The sequence below is a fragment of the Sturnira hondurensis genome, unplaced genomic scaffold (assembly GCF_014824575.4).
Source record: "Sturnira hondurensis isolate 20B ecotype Veracruz unplaced genomic scaffold, ASM1482457v3 Scaffold0016273, whole genome shotgun sequence".
NCBI lineage: Eukaryota > Metazoa > Chordata > Mammalia > Chiroptera > Phyllostomidae > Sturnira > Sturnira hondurensis.
The window spans coordinates 1,783,779-1,803,161 of record NW_028088904.1 but is presented as its reverse complement, the minus strand read 5'-3'; the positions used below and the strand labels follow the sequence as shown (position 1 = coordinate 1,803,161).

At 36.3% G+C, this 19,383-nt stretch overlaps 1 protein-coding gene and 1 pseudogene across 5 annotated transcripts in view; one reads left to right on the top strand and one right to left on the bottom strand.

Annotated features, from left to right (window-relative positions):
• The window catches only part of LOC119000751 (lysine-specific demethylase 6A-like), a 209,031-nt gene that overhangs the window by 63,121 nt on the left and 126,527 nt on the right, over positions 1-19,383 (bottom strand). The window lies entirely within an intron of this gene.
• The window catches only part of LOC119000734 (serine/threonine-protein phosphatase 2A 56 kDa regulatory subunit alpha isoform-like), a 31,776-nt pseudogene that overhangs the window by 2,777 nt on the left and 9,616 nt on the right, over positions 1-19,383 (top strand).

The following is a 19,383-nucleotide window of genomic DNA, read 5'->3' as shown; positions in this document are numbered from 1 at the left end:
AAAACCAGTGGGGATTGTAGTGGGGAAAGAAACTGCCAGAATTTCAGGAGAGTCTGCTTAAAGGGTTTCCAGGGACTTAGAAGGTAAACAAACCCACCCCCTCTGGGATTTACCAACAGGTAACAACTTGAAGAGTGATCATCACATACAGGGAGTGGATGAAGGAAAACAAAAACCTCCTGAGGCCAGACAGTGGCATTGTCCCTTCTTAAAGCCCTCGACCCACACAGACCCACAATGTGGTGAAGCTTGTTGCTCAGCCATGACAATTATCTAAGACTCTGTACCACAGAATTTACAGATGCCCTTTCTTTAATAGGCCATGTAACTAAGACAGGGAGTCAAAGCAGCTCTACCCAATACACAGAAACTAACATAGGGAGGCTGCCAAACTGAGGGAACAAAGACATATGATCAAATGAAAAAACAAAATGAAATCCAAGAAAAAGAACTAATTGAAATTGAGATAGCCAATCTATCAGATGCATCATTCAAAACACTTATCAGGAAGCTCAAAGAACTCACTGAGTATGGCAACAACATAAAATAAGAAATGAAGGCTACACTAACTATAATAAAGTAAAATATACGGGGAACCATAAGTAATGGTAAGGAAGGTGGGATTCAAGTCAACAATTTGAAACATAAGGGAGAAATAAAGATTCAACCAGAACAAAAAGAGAAAGAAAAAAGAAAAAAATGAGACTAGTAAAAGGTCCCTAAGGGGCATCTACAAATGTACCAACCTTCTAATCACTGGGATTCCAGAAGGAAAAGAGCAAGAAATTGAAACTTATTTGAAAAAAATAATGAAGGAAAACTTTTCTAAATTGCTGTAGGAAGTTCCAAGTAAGTTAGACACAAAGAGGACCACATCAAGATAAATCATAATTAAAATGCCAAAGATTAAAGATAAAGAGAGAATGTTAAAAGCAGAAACAGAAAAGCTGAGTTACCTACAATGGAGTTCTCCTAACACTATCAGCTGATTTCTCAAAAAACTTTGCAGGTTACAACGGATTGGCAATAAGTATTTAAAGTGATTAAAAGCAATGGTCTACAACCTAGATTACTTTATCCAGCCAAGGTATGACTTATAATGGAAGGGCAGATAAAGTTCTTTCCAGACAAAGTAAAACTAAAAAGAGTTCATCATCACCAAGCCATTGTTATATGATATATTAAGGGACTATGTAAGAAAAAGAAGATCAAAACTATGAACATAAAATGACAACAAACTCACAACTACCAAAAACTGAATCTAAAATCAAAACCAAAACCAAACAACAAAAACGGGAATAAAATAATAGCTATGGAGATCACATGGAAGGTTATCAGTGGGGAGAAGGAAGGGGGAGAATGTGGGGAAAGATACAGGGGTAAAAAAGCAGTTGTAGGTACAAAACAGACAGATGGAAATGAAATGAGGGGTTGTTAGTGGAGGGAAGGTGGTTATCAGGTGGAGGAGTCAATGGGAGAAAAAGTGGGACAATTACAGTAACACAATCAATAAAATTTTCTATACAAAAGAATGCCTGATAGTAGACAATGGGAAAAAAGGAGTTGTACTGCTTCCTGAAATTTATGAAGGCCAGTCATGAAATATTTGCATAAGGCCTCTCACTAAGGAAAAGACTCTTTAACCACCTTCATTAAAACTTGGATTAATAGGTCCCAGAATTTCTAAATCTATATGGAAAACAATAGCTAGATGTGTTATGTGCTAGGGAAAAAAACACCCAAGACAGACCTTCATCAGAAAAATGAAAGGATACAATACAATAACAGAATAGACCCTGTTTGAGGACTGGCAAAGAAACTAGACGCAATACTGTGGGTCTGGTGGTGGAAATATTTGCTTATTTTTGTTGACATATTTTCAAGATTGGTAGCAACCTATCCTACCAGAACTGATGAATCCTTAGATATAGTGAAAAGCTTACTGAAGGAAAGAATTCTTTGGCCTATCCAGCAGCATCCAGAGCAATAATGGACCTACTTTTCATTTAGAAATCACACAGAAAGTTTGTGAATTTTTAGAAAATCAGGTGTACTCTACACAGCTTACAGATCTTATGTCTGCTGAGAAGGCAGAGTAGAAGAATCACATGTTAAAGAGAAATATAGCCAATCTGTGTCAAGTTATGCCCATCAGAAGGTTTACTTATTTCCCTGCTCAGGATAATGGTTGCTCCTTGGAGTGGGATTAAATTGAGTCCCTATGTAATTGTGTATAAGTAACCATTTTCAGGCTATGATTAGGGTGGGAGATATGTATATAGATCAAGAAGTGAAGGTAAAGAAATTGCACAACATTTAAGTCATAACTTAGCTATAACTAACGACCTTGCTTGTAGTAATAACCCTTCCCTAACAGGTATGGTGACATTCCTTTGAGCCTGCAGATAAGGTGCTGAAGACCTGGATGACAACTTCACCAGAAAGCCAACTAGAAGAAAAGCAGACTGGACCTTAGGACATACTCCTCACCACTCCATCTGTGAGGTTGGCAGAAGTAAAACCTTGGATCCATCACACCAAAGTAAAGAAAGCAACAGAGGAACAATGGACTGCTGAACCTCAAGAAGACCTGAAAATCATCTTTCAAAAACAATGAGATATTCTTTTCTCCGTTTCTTTCTTAAACTCACATTATGGAGAACATGTTACTTTTAAATGAGATGAAAATATTTGGGTATATTTAGCAAAATGTTCTACACATCTCTTAATTTTGTTCTACAGGAGGAACATATGTTAGACAAACTTTTATTCATTTCTTCTACCCATACCAATTAATTGTGGATTTGTGGTAAAATCACTGATGGGCCCCAGCTGCTGAGCCTGCAACTTTGATCAGCTGTATGAAAAACTATTTTAGATAAAGTGTAACAACACCATTTAAATGTCTTATGTCTTTAGTCACAGTGAAATGCCTACATCAATGGTTTCTTGTATGTGGAAGGATTGTTTATCCTATAGTAAAACAATTATTTCTATATGTAACAAATCTTATAGAAATGAGATAATTAAAAACTAACTACGGTGAATGATAGGGAAATTAAACAGATAAAAGATTTTAGCTTCAGTTGTAGGCTTAAGTGACTAATGCATGTGGAAAGCTGTCATTCTAGGAACTGTAATGCATGACCTACATGCCTCCAGTAAGTGGACATGAAGTTCAACCCTTGTGTCCCAGGTGGTCTGCAAGCTATCAAGATGGTCTCTGAGACACAGTATTCTATGGAAGAAACTTCTGTGATGCAGATAAACAGGGAAATACTACAAAAGTCACTGCAGTTCTGGACTTCTTATATGATTAACCTTTTTCCCCCAAATTCCTTACCTACCTCTGCTTCTCCTTATAAAAAGAGCATCTTGTGGTGAGAGATTAAGATGGGTTTTAGGGTACGTATACTGCCATCTTCTCATATCTGTTATTTAAAAAAAGTGCCCACAAAAATCAATTCTTATTTCTGCTTATTGGCTAGGTGGTGACAGGAAAAACACATGCTAAGTTTCAAGCTTCAAGCCTCAGGGGCAGCCCATATGTGGCAGTGGGTCTCAATGTGCCTTCAGTCTTCTACTCATTGGTCAATGGCATGATACTGGTGGTAGCTAACCTCACTGTCCACCTTGGCCCCTTCCTTTCACTCCAGTACAGCATAGGCACCTACCAAACACGGATCATCCTGTAGTTCCTAATAGGTAGATTAAGGCCAGTCACAGACAGCCTTTGACATTACTAGCATAGAAAGCACACACAAGGGTTATCCAAACCAACATATCTGGTGGCTAACTTTAGATAACATGAGAACACAAACAATGAACTTAATTAGCATTACAGTAAAAAGGAACATCAAATTAGGACAGATGCTGATGGGGTGAATACAGTTTCATGAAGTCAGACCCCACAGAGAAGTTCATATAGTGGCCCAAGTAAATCATCAGTCAGGTAGTGTAATAGTCAACTCCACTTACAGATAGGTCATATGACACTATTACATACTGGCACTAGGTGAAGAATAAGCAACAGGAGATCTAATAATACATAGAATTAAATATAGAGAGGCAAACAAAATATGATGACAAAGAAACATATCTTAAGTGGGGGGAAAAACAGGACAAACGTGACAGGAAAAAAATCTAAATGAAACAAAGGCAAGCAATCTACCAAATGCATAATTCCAAATAATGAATATCAGAATACTCAAGGAAATTAGACAAATTAGAAATTAGTAAAAAGAGTTAAAAAAATCTCATCATAAATGAAGAATACAATACTGAGATGAAGAATATGCTAGAAAAATTCAGCAGTAGCTTAGATGAGGTAGAAGATCAAATCAGCAATATGGAGGACAAGTTAGCAGAAAACACCAAATCAGATCAGATCAGTAAGTAAGTAAATAAATAAATAAATTGAGGATAGTTTAAAGGACCTCTGCGACAACATTAAGTGGAACGACATTATGTGGGTAACAGAAGACAGGAGAGAAAACAAGGATTACAGCCTATTTAAAAAAATAATTGAAAGCTTTCCTAATCTGATGAAGTAAAAAGCCACACAAGTATACGAAGCACAGAAAGCCCCTAACAAGATAAACTCAAAAAGATCTACAACAAAGGTTAAAACGCTGAAGGTTAAACACAAAGAGAGAATCATTTTTTTCCCCAATCAAAGACAGAATCATAAAAGCAAGAAGAGAAAGAGAGTAACTGACAAGGGATCTCCCTTAAGATTGTCAGCTGTTTTGTCAGTGGAAATATTTCAAATCAGAAGGAATTGTCAGTAAATATTTACAGAGACAAAAAACAAGGACTTACAATTAAGGTTACTTCACCCAGGAAGGCAAGCATTTAAAGTTAAAGTGAAATAAAGAGCTTCCTAGACAGGAGAAAGCTAAAGGGGTTCCTCCCCAATTAACTAGTATATATAGGAAATTTTAAAGGAAAGTTTTAAAGGTGAAAAAAGGAACATAAACTTGAAATAACAGAAAGCCAATAATTACGTATCTATCGATAATTATTTTAAAAATAAATAGGTTAAACACTCCAATTAAAAGACATACAGTAGCAAAATGCATTAAAAAAAGACTGAAATCTAAGAAGGCTGTGGAGTAAATGGAAGTTACATGAACCTCCTCCGGGGACAAAAATGGAATTACAACTAAATTGTAGAGAAATCATCCTGAATAACCAAAGGAACACTAGCTGGAGAGAAGCCTTATAACAATGGCCAGATGGAGGAAGCCACATCCCCACAATGAGACTGGTAAGGAGTGCAGAGAAGGCGTGAGAGGGCTGGCTGGGCTCCCATGGGTAGCAGCTGAAGTTCCAGAGAGATATTTCAGCAATTGGGGGGGTTCACCCTGATAAGTGTGGGGTCTAAACCCCAAGCTGGGCTCCTCAGGCTACAAAACCAAAGCCCCAAATGAACCCAGATAACATCCATCTGTGCAGAGCATCAGAATTTCTGTCTGCCACAGAAAGATGGCTGGGGACACAAAGAGCCTCTAAAAGCACCAATGTATAAAGTTTTTTTGCAGCCACTTACCCTAGGCTCCAGCAGAGGGAGGGCAGAGTGGACTAGAGATGCTTGAGGAGTCTGGCACTGGTGGCTCTAGGGAAAAAACTCACAGAGAAGACATAAGGATCCCTGTGCTGAGGCATCTCCTATACAGAAGGAGCCACCTCGCTCAGGCAGGCACTCCTCTATAAATGTCTGTCTGAAAGGATGTAATACTCCCACCTGCACAACTACTCAGCCCCTTCCTGTGGAGTTTAAGGTAGGCTGCTGATTAAAGCCTGATTAGATTAACAACTGATTTGTTTAGTGGCTGATTAGTTTAATAGCTAAGGCAGAAAATATAAAGAAGAAATCAAAATGGGATGACAAAAAAATAGACCCCAAATGAAAGAAGAGAATTTTCCAGAAGAATGAGATAAAATGAAGGCAAGAATTTATCAGAGTTTAGAGTTATGATTATAAGGATGCTCAAAATGGATTAGTAGAAATAAAGAATGAAATATCTGAAATAAACAATACAGTAGAAGGAATAAACAGTAGGTTAGATGAAGCAGGGGATCAAATCAGAAATTAGAAGACAAAGGAAAAAAAAAACACCCAGACAGATCAGCAAGAAGAAAATAATATTTAAAAAATGAGGAGAGCTTAAGAAACATAGACAACATAAAATGTAACAAGATCTACTTCACTAGAATATCAGAAGGAGAAGAGAGCAAGCTAGGGATTGAGAGTACATTTGAATAAAAAAATGACTGGAAAATTCCATAATCTGGTGAAGTAAAAAGACACACAAGTCCATGAAGCTTGCAGAGTCCCAAACAAGTTGGACTTAAAGCAGACCACACTAAGATACATCAAAATTAAAATCACAAGACTTAAAGACAAGGAGAGAATTTAAAAGCTGCAAGAGAAAAGCAAGTAGTTACCTACAAGGTACACTAATTAGACTGTCACTGGATTGTACAACAAAAACATTTCAGGCCAGAGGCGAGTGATATAAAATATTCAAGGTACAAATAGTAAAAACCTACAACCAAGTCTATTTTAACCCCCAAGTCTATCACTGAACACTGAAGGAAAAACAAGGAGGAGCTCCCCAGACAAGAAAAAGCCAAAGGGGTTGTTTAACACCAAAACCAGTACTGAAACAAATGATAAAGGGCTTGCTTTAAGAATAGAAGAGAAGACGAGGACAAGGTAGAGGAAGAGGAAGAAGGAAGGAGAAGGAGGAAAATAGTATAACAATAAATTGACACTAAATACATATCTACCAATAATCACCTTAAATGTCAAAACCTTAAATGCTCCAAGAGACACGGGGTAGCTGAATGGACAAGAAAACATGAGCCATGTATGTGTGTCTCCACAAGACCTACCTTAGATTGAAAGATGTACACAGACTCTAAGTAAAGGGTTGGAAAAGATATTTCATGCAAATGAAAAGGAAGAAAACTGGGGTAGCAGTAGTTACACCTGACAAAATGAGACTTTAAAACCAAGGCTACAGTAAGAGACACAGAAGTACACTAACAATGATAAAGAGGATAATCTGACAATAGGTTAGAACCCTAGTAAATGACTGTGCACTTAACACAGGAGCACCTAAATATGTAAAGGAAATCTTGATAAACTCAAAGGAGAGAGATGGGCAGAAATAGTCACAGTCAGGGGTTTTAACACCTCACTGAACTTCAATAGGTAGATCTTTCAGGCAGAAAAATCAACAAGGAGACACCAGCCTTAAATAACACATAAGATCAAAAGCATTTAATTTATATCTTCAGAGCATTTCACCCCAAAGCAACAAAATATACATACTTTTCAAATACACTAGGATAGAGCACATGCTAGGACACAAAACAAATTTTAATAAATATAAGGAGCTTGAAAGCACATCAAGAATCTTCTCTGACCACAATGTTATGAAACTAGAAATCAATCCCAAGAACACTGGAAAACACAGAGACATGGAAGCTAAACAACACATTAAACAATGAAGGGTCAACAATGAGATCAACAAAAAAATGAAAAAGTACCTTGACACAAATGAAAATGAGGAAACAAAAACCCCAAATCTGTGGCACACTGGGAAAACAATTCTGAGGGAAACCCACAACATTATAGGTCTATAAAAAGCTCACATTAACAATCTAACTTCACATTTAAAGGAATTTTAAAAAGAACAACAAAGCCCAAAGTGAGCAGAAGGAAGGAAATGAAACAGATCACAGTAGAAATAAACAAAACAGAGTCTACAAAAATGATACAATCAATTAATCTAGAAGCTGGTTCCTTGAAAGGATAAGTAAGTCTGACAAACCTTTAACCAGACTCATCAAGAAACAAAGACAATGAACCCAAATAAACAAAATCACCTCAAGAGAAGTAACCATGATTTCTCTTAAATGAAAGAGAAGTAACGACTGACACCAATATATGAACAACTACAAACTGGACAAACTGAATGAAATGGATAAATCCCTAGAAACACAAAGTCTTCCAAAACTCAATCAGGAAGAATCAGAGAATCTGAATAGGCAGATTACACCCCAGTGAAATTGAACACTAACAAACAAAAAACTCCCCCAAATCAAAAGCCCTTGACCAGAGAAGAACTAACACCTCTCCTCAATCTATTTCTTAAAATTCAAGAGGAGAAGCTCCTAATCTCAATTTACAAAGTCGCATTATCCTGAGTCCAAATTATAAGCCAACATTTCTTAGAACATAAATGCTAAAATGCTCAACAAAATAGTAGAAAATAGAACACAGAAATTTATCAAAAAGATGATATATCATCAAAAGATTACAGAAATTCAAAATGGGTACATTCATAAATTTATAAATTCATAAATTTATGATTTACCACATAAAAAAACTGAAGGATAAAATCAACATAAGCATATCATTAGATGCAGAAAAAGCATCTGATAAAATCCAGCACCCAATTACGATAAAAATTCTCACCAATGTGGGAGTAAAAGGAACATACCTAAATATAATCCAGGGCATAAATGCAGAATATATACTCTTTTCAAGGGCACGTGAAATACTTTCTAAAATAGAAAACATGTGAGTACACAAGAGAAATATCAATATTTTCTTATTTTAAAAATACTTTATTTATATTTAAAGAGGGGAAGAGAGGGAGAAAAAGAAGGAAACATCAATGCATAGTTGTCTCTTGGGCAGTCTCAACTAGGGACCCACTTGCAGCCCAGGCATGTGCTGTGACTGAAACTGCACTAGTGACCTTTGGTTTGCAGGCCAGCACTCAATTCACTGAACAACACTAGCCAGTGCTCAATAAATTTTTAGAAGTTCGAAACCACATTAAGCACCCTCTCCAAACACAATGGTATGAACATATATCAGTTAAGAGTAACACTGAAAACCACAAAACTACATGTATCTAAATAATGTTACTAAACAGTAAATGGGTTAATAGTGAAAAGGAAAAAAAATTGAAAATACCTTGAGATGAATAAAAACGAAAACACAAAACCCCACTATCTATAGAATATGGCAAAAGCAATACTAACATAAAAAATTACAGCCTTACAGGTGAACCTCAAGAAACAAGAAAAGTCTTAAATAAGTAATCTAAACTTTAAAGAAACAATAAAGAGAACAATTACTACTCACAGTGAGTAGGAACAAGTAAATAATATGTATTAGAGCAAAACTGAGCAAGAATCTAGAAATGCAGTACAAAAAAGTCAGTAAAAAGAAGTGGTTTTCCAAAAATATAAGCAATATTAATAAACATTTCACAATGGACATCACATAAATACAAAGAATTTAAAGAACATAATACAAACAAGTATATGGAAACAAACTGAACAATTTGGAGGAAATACATAAATTCCTAGAAGTATACAATCTTCTAAGACTATGGTTAAAAGAAAGAAAATCTGACCTGATTATGAAAATGAAATTGAAACAAAAAAAAACTTTATGCCAATAAAAGTTCTGTATCACATGACTTCACAGGTGAATTTTAAGCTGGTAAGATCAGATACTACTACTCTCAATCTTATCCAATACTCTGACAAGCAATTCACACAGGTGAGTTTTAATAAACTCTCCTGGAAGATCTAACATGTACCTATCCCAATTCCAAACATTTCAAAAGGTGTAGACGCCAAGGTGATTTTAGCAGACCAGCACTGTCCTGACTGCAAAACCAGATGAATAAACTACAAAGAAAAAAGATTACACCCAATTCTTCAATGATGACAGAGTACAAATGGTCAACAAAATGTTAGCAACCATATTCATTAAATCATTTAAAAGATCTAAATCATGATCAAGTGAAATTTATTCCTAGGATACAAGTTTCATTCAGTAGCTGCAAATCAACTAATGAATATACTACAATAACAAAATAAAGGATAAAAATCATGTGATCATATAGATAAATGCAAAACGTAAGTGTTAATCAATAGACAAATGGTTAAAAAACTTGTGCTACATTTACACAATAGAACATTAGTTGTCCACAGAAAGAATAAAATCTTACCTATAGGGTATTGAGTTCAGTGTAATAAGTCAGCCAGAGAAAGAGCAATGCCATATAAACTCACCTATATGTATAATTTAAAGAGTAAAATAAACAAAATTGAAATACAGATACACAAGACAGACTTGCTTTTAAGTGACAAGGAAGGTTGAGGGTTGAAAAAGGTAAAGGAATGAAAACGTACAAATGTTTTACCTAAACCCTTTTTAGTTAAAAATAGTTTGGGAATGTATATTACAGCCTGGGAATTATAGTTAAAAATACTGCAGTAACAACTAGGTTGGCCAAACTTTTTTTCCTGTTCAATGGCTCTAGTAGTGATTAGTTGACGTTAACTTTATTCCAAACAGTTTTGACAGATTATACTGTGACAGCTGTCACATCAGCATGCATTTATAAGGTATTTTTTTTAAAGATTTTATTTCCTTTTAGAGAGAGGGGAAGGGAAAGAAGGACAGGGAAGCAGAAATCAATCAGCCACCTCTCACATGACCCCAACCAGGGATGTGCCCACAATTCAGCCATGTGCTCTGACGAGGAATTCAGCTGGTAACCTTTCAGTTCCCAGGTTGGCACTCAATCCACTAAGCCACACAGGCCAGGACTTTGTTTTTTTCTTTTTTTCTAAGCTCTACTTCTTGAAGATTTTACTTATTTTTAAAGAGAGGAGAAGGGAAGAGTAACAGCATGCATGCAAAACAAAGGTTAGAGAGAGGGCATAATGGCTACTGCTCGCCTTGATTGCAGATCTCAGCCTCCTTTCTCACCACTGGTGTCCTTCAAGCTGCCAACCCTACAGCAGAGCCCAGAGAGAGTGACTCTGAGTAGGTATCATTTCAAATTAATAAGAGCTCTTGCCAAAAGGTGCAACACTGTTGGATAATGTTTGATTTCATGAACTCTGTTTCAGATTTCAAGAACAAAGAAATTAAATGACCAACACTGAATGAACTGCTTGTCTACATTCCAACTAATCATGGTGTACTTGCTTAATCAGTATATTCTGATACAGTGAAAACAATCAGTGCTAATTTCTTCCACATTCTTCATCCAAGTGATAATCCAGATTTTAATCCATAACATGATGAACCCACACGTGAGGGTTCTTGATCTCACGTACAACTGGTTTATGTCTTGTTAAGATTTTTGCAGAGCCCTGATTTCCAGCCTAGCACTACAAAGTGGTACATTGATCAGAAATTTATACTAAAGTTTCTGGATCTTTTTGATAAACAAGATCCCTGAGATTCTGACTTCCTAAAGACCGTTCTGCCTCAAATTTATAGCAAATTTCTTAGATTAACACCATTCATCAGAAAACAAATTAACATTTCACTCAGGTTTACCTGTAAAATAGAACATGTCAGTGGTATAGCTGAACTCCTGGAAATATTAGAAAGTATAGTATTATAAATGGCTTTGCATTGCCACTGAAAACAAAACATAAACAAATTCTATGGCAAAATCTAAAATCTTTTCCACTAAGATCAGGAACAAGACAAGGTTGTCCACTTTCACCACTTCTATTTAATACAGTATTGGAAGTTTTAGCCTCAGCAATCAGGCAAGAAAAGGATATAAAAGGCATTCAAATTGGAAAGAAGGAAAAAAACTGTCATTGTTTGCAGATGACATGACAGTGTACATGAAAAATCTTATAGACTCTACCAAAAAACTGCTCAAACTAATAAATGAATTTGGTAAAACAGCAGGTTACAAAGTCAATATCCAGGAATCAAAGGCATTTTTGTATACTAACAATGAATCAGCAGAAGCAGAAATCAAGAAATAAATCCCATTTGATATAGCAAAAACAAAAATAAAATATCTGGGAATAAATCTAACCAAGGAGGTAAAAGACCTGTATGCAGAAAACTACACAACACTGAAGAAAGAAACCAAGGAAGACACAAACAAATGGAAACATATACCATGTTCATGGACTGGAAGAATTAACATCATCAAAATGTCCACACTACCCAAACTAATTTACAGATTCAATGCAATACCTATTAAAGTATCAATGACATATTTCACAGACATAGAACAAACACTTCAAAAATTTATATGGAACAATAAACAACCCCGAAAAGCAGCTGCAATGTTGAGAAAGAACAAAGTAGGAGGGATCACAATACCTGATATCAAACTGTATTACAAGGCCACTGTAATCAAAACAGCCTGGTACTGGCATAAAAACAGGCACACAGACCAATGGAACAAAACAGAGAACCCAGAAATAAACCCAACTCTCTATACTCAATTAATATTCGACAAAAGGGGCAGTAACATAAAATGGAGTAAAGATAGCCTCTTCAACAAATGGTGTTGGGAGAATTGGACAGCTACTTGCAAAAAAATGCAACTCGAGCACCAACCTACATCATACACCAAAATAAATTCAAGGTGGATAAAAGACTTAAATATGAGCCATGACACCATTAAAGGCCTGGAGGAGAACATTGGCAGGAAAATATCAGATACTTCACACAGCAACACTTTTACTGATATCTTCCCTAGAGCAAGGGATATAAAAGAATAAACAAATGGGATCTCATCAAAAAAAAAAAAAAAACTTTTGCACAGCTAAAGAAAACAGCATTAAAATAAAAAGACAACCAGAACCAACTGTATGAGAAAACATATTTGCCAATGATACCTCAGACAAAGATTTAATCTCCAAAAGATACAAAGAACTCCCACTACTTCACTCTAAGAAGTCAACTAACCCAATTAAAAAATGGGGAAAGAACTTGAACAGACACTTCTGCAAGGAGGACATACAGAGGATCCAGAGACACATGAAGAGATGCTCAATATCACTTGCTATCAGAGATGCAAATTAAAACCACAATGAGATGCCACTTCACACCGGTGAGAATGGCTATCATAAACAAAACAATAAACAACAAATGTTGGAGAGAATGTGGGGAAAATGGGACTCTAGTCCACTGTTGGTGGAATTGCAGACTGGTACAACCCTTATGGATAACAGTATGGAATTTTCTCAGAAAACTAAAACTGGACCTGCCTTTTGACCCAGTAATTCCACTGCTAGGATTGTATCCTAAGAACCCTAAAACACTAATCCCAAAGAACATATGCACCCCAATGTTCATAGCACAGAAGTACAAATACCGTATGATCTCACCTGTAACAGAAAGCTAAACAACAAAACAAACAAGCAAGCAAAATATAACCAAAGACACTGAAATAGAGAACAGGCTGACAGTGACCAGAGGGGTCAGGAGAGGGAATTTCAGGGGAAATAGGGGAGAGATTTGGAGTTGTTGTCAAGATACATTGACAACAACTGAGAAGGGTGGAAATGGGAAGGAGGGGGGAACACAAGGGGTGGGATGGGGTGGGAGTAATAGAAAACTGTACTTGAAAAATAATTAAATTTTTTAAAAAATGAAAAAAATTCTAATGAAAGTCATTATTCCCATGCATAATGCAGGAAGATTAGCTTTGTATTACACTCAAGCTAGTGTACTGTGTGGTCCAGAGAAAGATACAACACTAACAGAACTAGTTACCAAAGGATTATTGAAATTTTGATCAAAAACATTAAGTCAAAAAAAAATGTTTTTAGGAGATAATGAAGAAATCTTAGATGTCACAACCATCACAATTCAAAAGACTGAAAATTACCTTTTAAAGCAAATATCTAAGTGTGTATCCAGTTCTCAATTCAGGTTGCAGAAATTGCATTGTTCCTGCATTATTCTCCTGGAATAATGAATACATACATTCTTTGATTGAGCAGAATGATGATAAAATTCTGCTAATTCTCATTGGCAGCTTGTACAAACACTGAAATCTAACCATTAGGGTTTTCAGCAATAATCTACAAAATGCTGAAAACTCAAATGGACCAGAGTGAAGTGGTATCTCATTGTGGTTTTCATTTGCATCTCTCTTGTGATTAGTGATGCTGAGCACCCTTTCATGTCTCTGGGACCTCTGTATATTCTCCTTTGGAGACATTATCTGTTCAGCTCCTTTATCCATTTCTTAATAGGGTTGTTTGTTCTTTGTGCGATGGAGTCTTGTGAGTTTTTGTATCTTTTGAAGATCTCACTCTTGTATGAGGTATCATTTACAAATATATTTTACCAAAGGGTCGGTTCTCTATTTACTTCACTTACATTTTCTTTAGCTGTGCAGCTTTTCATTTTGATGAGTTCCCATTTGTTCACTTTTATGTCCCTTTCTCTATGGATTATATTAGTGCAAATACTGATGTATGGAAAGACCTGAGATTCTCCTATGTTCTCCTGTAGGACTTTCATGGTGTCGTGACTTATATTTGTTTTGTATTCCATCCTGACCTTATCTTTGTGTATGAAGTTGACAGTTGAATTCTATTTGTTAGGATACTATCGGTTGGGATAGACTATCTGTGGGGAGAATCCATTTTATGTCTTTTCACCCATTGTTGAATTTTAATTGACCATAAAAATTTGAGTTTATATCTGGGCTCTCTGTTCTGTTTTATTTTTTGTATGTCTGTTCCTACCGCAAACTATTTTGAGGAATGAAGCCTTCTAATAGTTCATGAGGCATTGTGATGCCTCCAACTTTTCCTTTCTCAAAATTGCTGGGGCCATTTGAAGTTGTTTCTGGTGGCATATACATTTTTGAAATGTCATTAGTATTTCAACGGGGATGGGTTGAACCTATAAATTGCTTTGGGTACTATGGACATTTTGGTGATGTTAATTCTTCCAAACCATGAACAGGGTAATATGCTTTCATTTTTTGTGTCTTCCACAATTTCTTTCTTCAGTGTTGTAGACTTTCTGAGTACAGGTCTTTTACCTCATTGATTAGGTTTATTCTTAGGTAATACATTTTTCTTGTTGCTATAGCAAATGGGATTTTTTTCCTGATTTGTCTTTCTGATAGTTCATTGTTGGTGGACCAAAATGGCTTCTATTTTTGAATGTTGACTTTATATCCCTGTTTTGCCAAATGCACTTATTAGATCAGGTAGTTTTTTGGTGGATTCTATAGGATTTTCTAGGTAAAATCATGTCTTCTCCCAACAACAGCAGTTTTACTTCCTCCTTTCCAATTTGTATACCTTTTATTTCTTCATGTCTGATCACTGTGGCTGGGTGTCAAACACTGTTGAATAAAAGTGTTGAAAGTGGACACTTTCTGGTCTTATTCAAAAAGCTTTCAGTTTTTGTCCATTGAGTATGATGGTAGCTGTGTTTTCCTCATATTTGGACTTTATTATAATGATGTATGTTCACATTACTCTCTCTTCACTGAGGGTTTTTATCATACATGGGTCATCAATCTCATGAAATGCTTTTTTTGTATCTACTGATATGATTATAGGATGTTTGTCTTTGATTTTATGTGATATATTACATTTATTGATTTACACACATATTGCACCATTCTTGCATCCCTAAGATGAAAACCACTTGATAAAAGTGTATGTTCTTTTTTAACATATTGCTGGATAATGTTTGCCAATATCTTGTTGAAGACCTTAGTGTCTCTGTTCATCAGCAATACTAGCATGAAGTTTTCTTCCTTTGTTGTGTCTTTACCTGGTTTTAAGATTAGGATGATGCTGGCTTCATAAAGAGTTTGCGAGTGTTCCATCTTCTTGGGTTTAAGTCTTACTTAAATGTTTACAAAAGTCTCCAGTGAAACCACTCAGTTTACAACTTTTGTATGTCAGGAGATTTTTGAATGTAGCTTCAATTTCACCAACTGTTATCTAACTGTTCAGGCTTTCTGCTATCTTCTACATTCAGTTTTGGAAGACTATATACATTTCTAAAAATTTGTCCATTCCATCAAAATTTTCAAAATTTTTTGGTATATAGTATTTGTAGTAGTTTCTCACACTACTTTGTATTTCTGTGGTATCAGTGTAATCTCAACTCTTCCCTTCTGATTTTTATTTCTTGGGTCCTCTTTTTCTTGAAAAGTGTGCTTAAAGTCTTGTTGATTTTGTTTCTCTTTTCAGAGAACCACCTTCTGGATTTATTGACCCTAAAATTGTTCTTTTAATCTCCGTGTCATCTAATTCTGCTCTGATCTTGGTTATATTCCTCTTGAGCCAAACTCTGCTAGCTTCAAGCTTTTCCCTGAGGCTTGCTCACTGCTGTCAGCCTTGACAGAACTGAAGAATGATGGGAGTTGGAGTTGGTGGAGTAGGCTTTGGCTTCAAGCAATGTTGAGGCTCTTGGGTCTTCTCTGCAGATCACTGAGGCCTCCTGTGTGGCAGTAAGTCTTTCACATTCGTGTCATTCCAGTCTTTGCTGGAGGAGCACTCTTGATTTTTCAAAACCTTTCTCTTAGCATTCACAGCCTGTCTAACATTTTGTGCAAAACAACTAGTTTTAGGGCAGTCATGTGTCCCTTTCAACATGTCTCCCTCACTGAGCTTGATTTTTCCCAGCTTTTGATTTAAAGGAAGAGATGCGTGACTCTTCCTTTCAGCTGAGGTCACAGAGCCCAGGGTATGGATAGGTTCAGCATTGTTGTTTCAGTACTGAAAGGCAACAGAGCTAGTAAGATTGGAGAACCGTCAAGTCACGCAGCAGTTGGAATGCAGCAACATTTATAGAGTGGGCTATTTAATGCTTCAATGCTGTTTGTGGGGGCTCAAAACAATTACAATATTAACCTCAAAGATGACTGATCCCAAGTCACCATAATATAATGGTGACTTGATATATATTGGAATAACGAAAAGGGGGAATGATATGAAAATATAAAAAATGTAGCACAGAGGCATGAACTGAAAAATGGCTCATGTACACTTGCTTAACACAGGTTTCTGACAAGCCTTCAATGTGAAAATCCCAGAAAGAGCACAGTACAATAAAGCAAAGAATAAGTGAGGTATGCTTGTATTAATCATTTCCTTGAAAAAGGGTATTCTACCTAATTTGACTTAAGTGACATTTTTGGTGGCTAATATGTGTTTCAAATTGATCCATTTTACCTACTCTATCACATTTGCAGGCATACAGTTAAGACATACTGATAACATACTGGTACTGTCTGTGGAGTTAATTAACCATGACATAATGGTTAGTTTTGTTTTAATGTGACTAGAATGAGGTTTCTAAATAGCTGGTGGAACATTACTTCTGGATGTATTAGAGAAGGTTATTTTTGAAAAAATTTGCATTTGAATGTAGTGAGTAAAGAATGTCCATCTGCACCAATGTGACTGGTCCCCAAAACTCCCACAGCCCAAGCACAAAAAAAGAAAGGGCCAAGTACAAAAAATAAATAAAAGGTAACTTTCTTCACTGCAAAGTAGAGCTACCTTTAGATTTTAATGTTTTTTCAGCTTATGTTGGAAGCATATCATGGTGTTTTCAGTCTCCATAGATATATGATGAAAATCTATTATATGTGACCTCAACCACACAATTATACATATGTATACAATCACCATATTGGTTCTCTTTCTCTGGAAAACCCTCACCAACATAAGTAACAATCACACTTCATTCTCTGTAATGGTAGTTATATCTTATCTTTTTCTTAGTTGGCTGGGATTGGTTCAACTAATAGAGCCAATAGTCAATTTTCAAAATTATTTTTAACAAATGAGTTTTCAATTTTTTCTATGTGTTTTTAATCTCACTGAATTTATGAACCTTTCTTCTCTATTTCTGCTTCCTTCAGACTAAATTTTCTCTAATTTCTTTAATAAAGAAAAAGGTGGTACCCCATAAAGTTAGGGTTTTTATGTCTTTCATTTAGTTCAGAATTAGTGTTTTTGACCTGTTTTCACCTGTTTTCACCTGTAATTCATACCTGGCTGTTAATTTTCAAGTATGTAGGAATCTCTTTTTAGCTACCTTACTCTAAACTATGTTTACACTGTGTTCGCAAAATGTACTTAATGTAATTTGTATTCTCTGTATTTCATGGGCCAGAAGTTTTTCTATGTTAAAGAATATTATGTGTGTCTATTGTTGCATTTTACTGTTAGCAGTGTGTCCTATGTACCAGTAGCAGGTCAATTCAAGTCAAAATGTGATTATGTCAGTTTTAACCTCATGTATAGTTACGCTGTCAATTGTGCCTATATTTAGGAGGGTTATTTTTAGAAAGCATGTTTAAGTATTCCTTTAATCACAAGCTATTTATGTTTTAGCTTGTATATTTAAAATTATGCTTCTATTTAAATATTTATAATATACATTCTTAATGAATTTAAGAGCTAAGAAGACTAATTATGTAATTCCTAATATACTGTAAACTACCATTCTTGGAGTACTCCTGATTCCTCTTATTCCTGCTAATATTCTTATTTCACTTTACATATTTCTATGCTATAAATACCCAATATATTCTCATTATTAATGCTTTAAAGAAAGAGTTACTGCAACACATTCATGTTAAACTACTTAAAAGACTGAAACCTGGAAATGGTGGTGAGGGAGCTGGGAGCAGAACCAAGTTCTGCCTGTACCCAGATGGAACACCTAGCCAATATTCTGAGTAACAAAGTGAACAGCCAATGGAATCACAGCCTGCATAAATTTTGAAGACCAAAAATTGCAGAGGACATTGAAAAACAGTCAATGAGGAGATTCTTGCAGGATGGTAACGCCCCTGGGATTTACACAGGGACCTAGGCCTCTGTGGCCCTGGCCCAGCTCCTGCCATAGGATCCTTGGAGGAAAGTGAGATCACCAGTTCCCTATCCTATCAGAGCAAGGAGGGCAGCTCAACACCAGGAGAGACCAGGATGCTAGAAGTCCACCTGGGTGGAATAAAGACAAAGTGGAAGACACACAGGGGTGGTTCACATCTGCTGGGACTATAGACGCTGACACCTGAGAAATTGGGGTGCCATCTGACACACTGAGAAGAGAGGAGTTGGACTGTGTCAGACCCTGACCCGAATAGTCTATGGACTGGTTGGAAAGTTGGGCTACAGAAAAAGTCATTCACTTGTTAAGAATAGTTAGGAAGCTGCTCTGTAAATAACTTTCAACCTGTGACGACCTTGTCTGGAGGGTAACTTGTGACCCAGAGACTGAGTGCCTAAGTACAACTGCATGTCAGATCTTATCTTGTGCTGCATTCACCAAGACGGAGTGAATGAGACGAACCACGTACCCACACTGGACTACAGCTGGGTGCCCAAACAATGAGTCGCTGAGTGAAACCAATTTTGACTCACATTGTGCTCCTAGGGACTGAGTGGCTTACTTGAGCCTGGCAGCTCAGGGAGGACCTGGGCCAGACTCTGGACATCTGTGAATATTTTGGCCCAGAATTCGTCTCCACCCTCTCAAAAATATTGAAATGGAGAAGAAGGGAGCACAGTACCCCA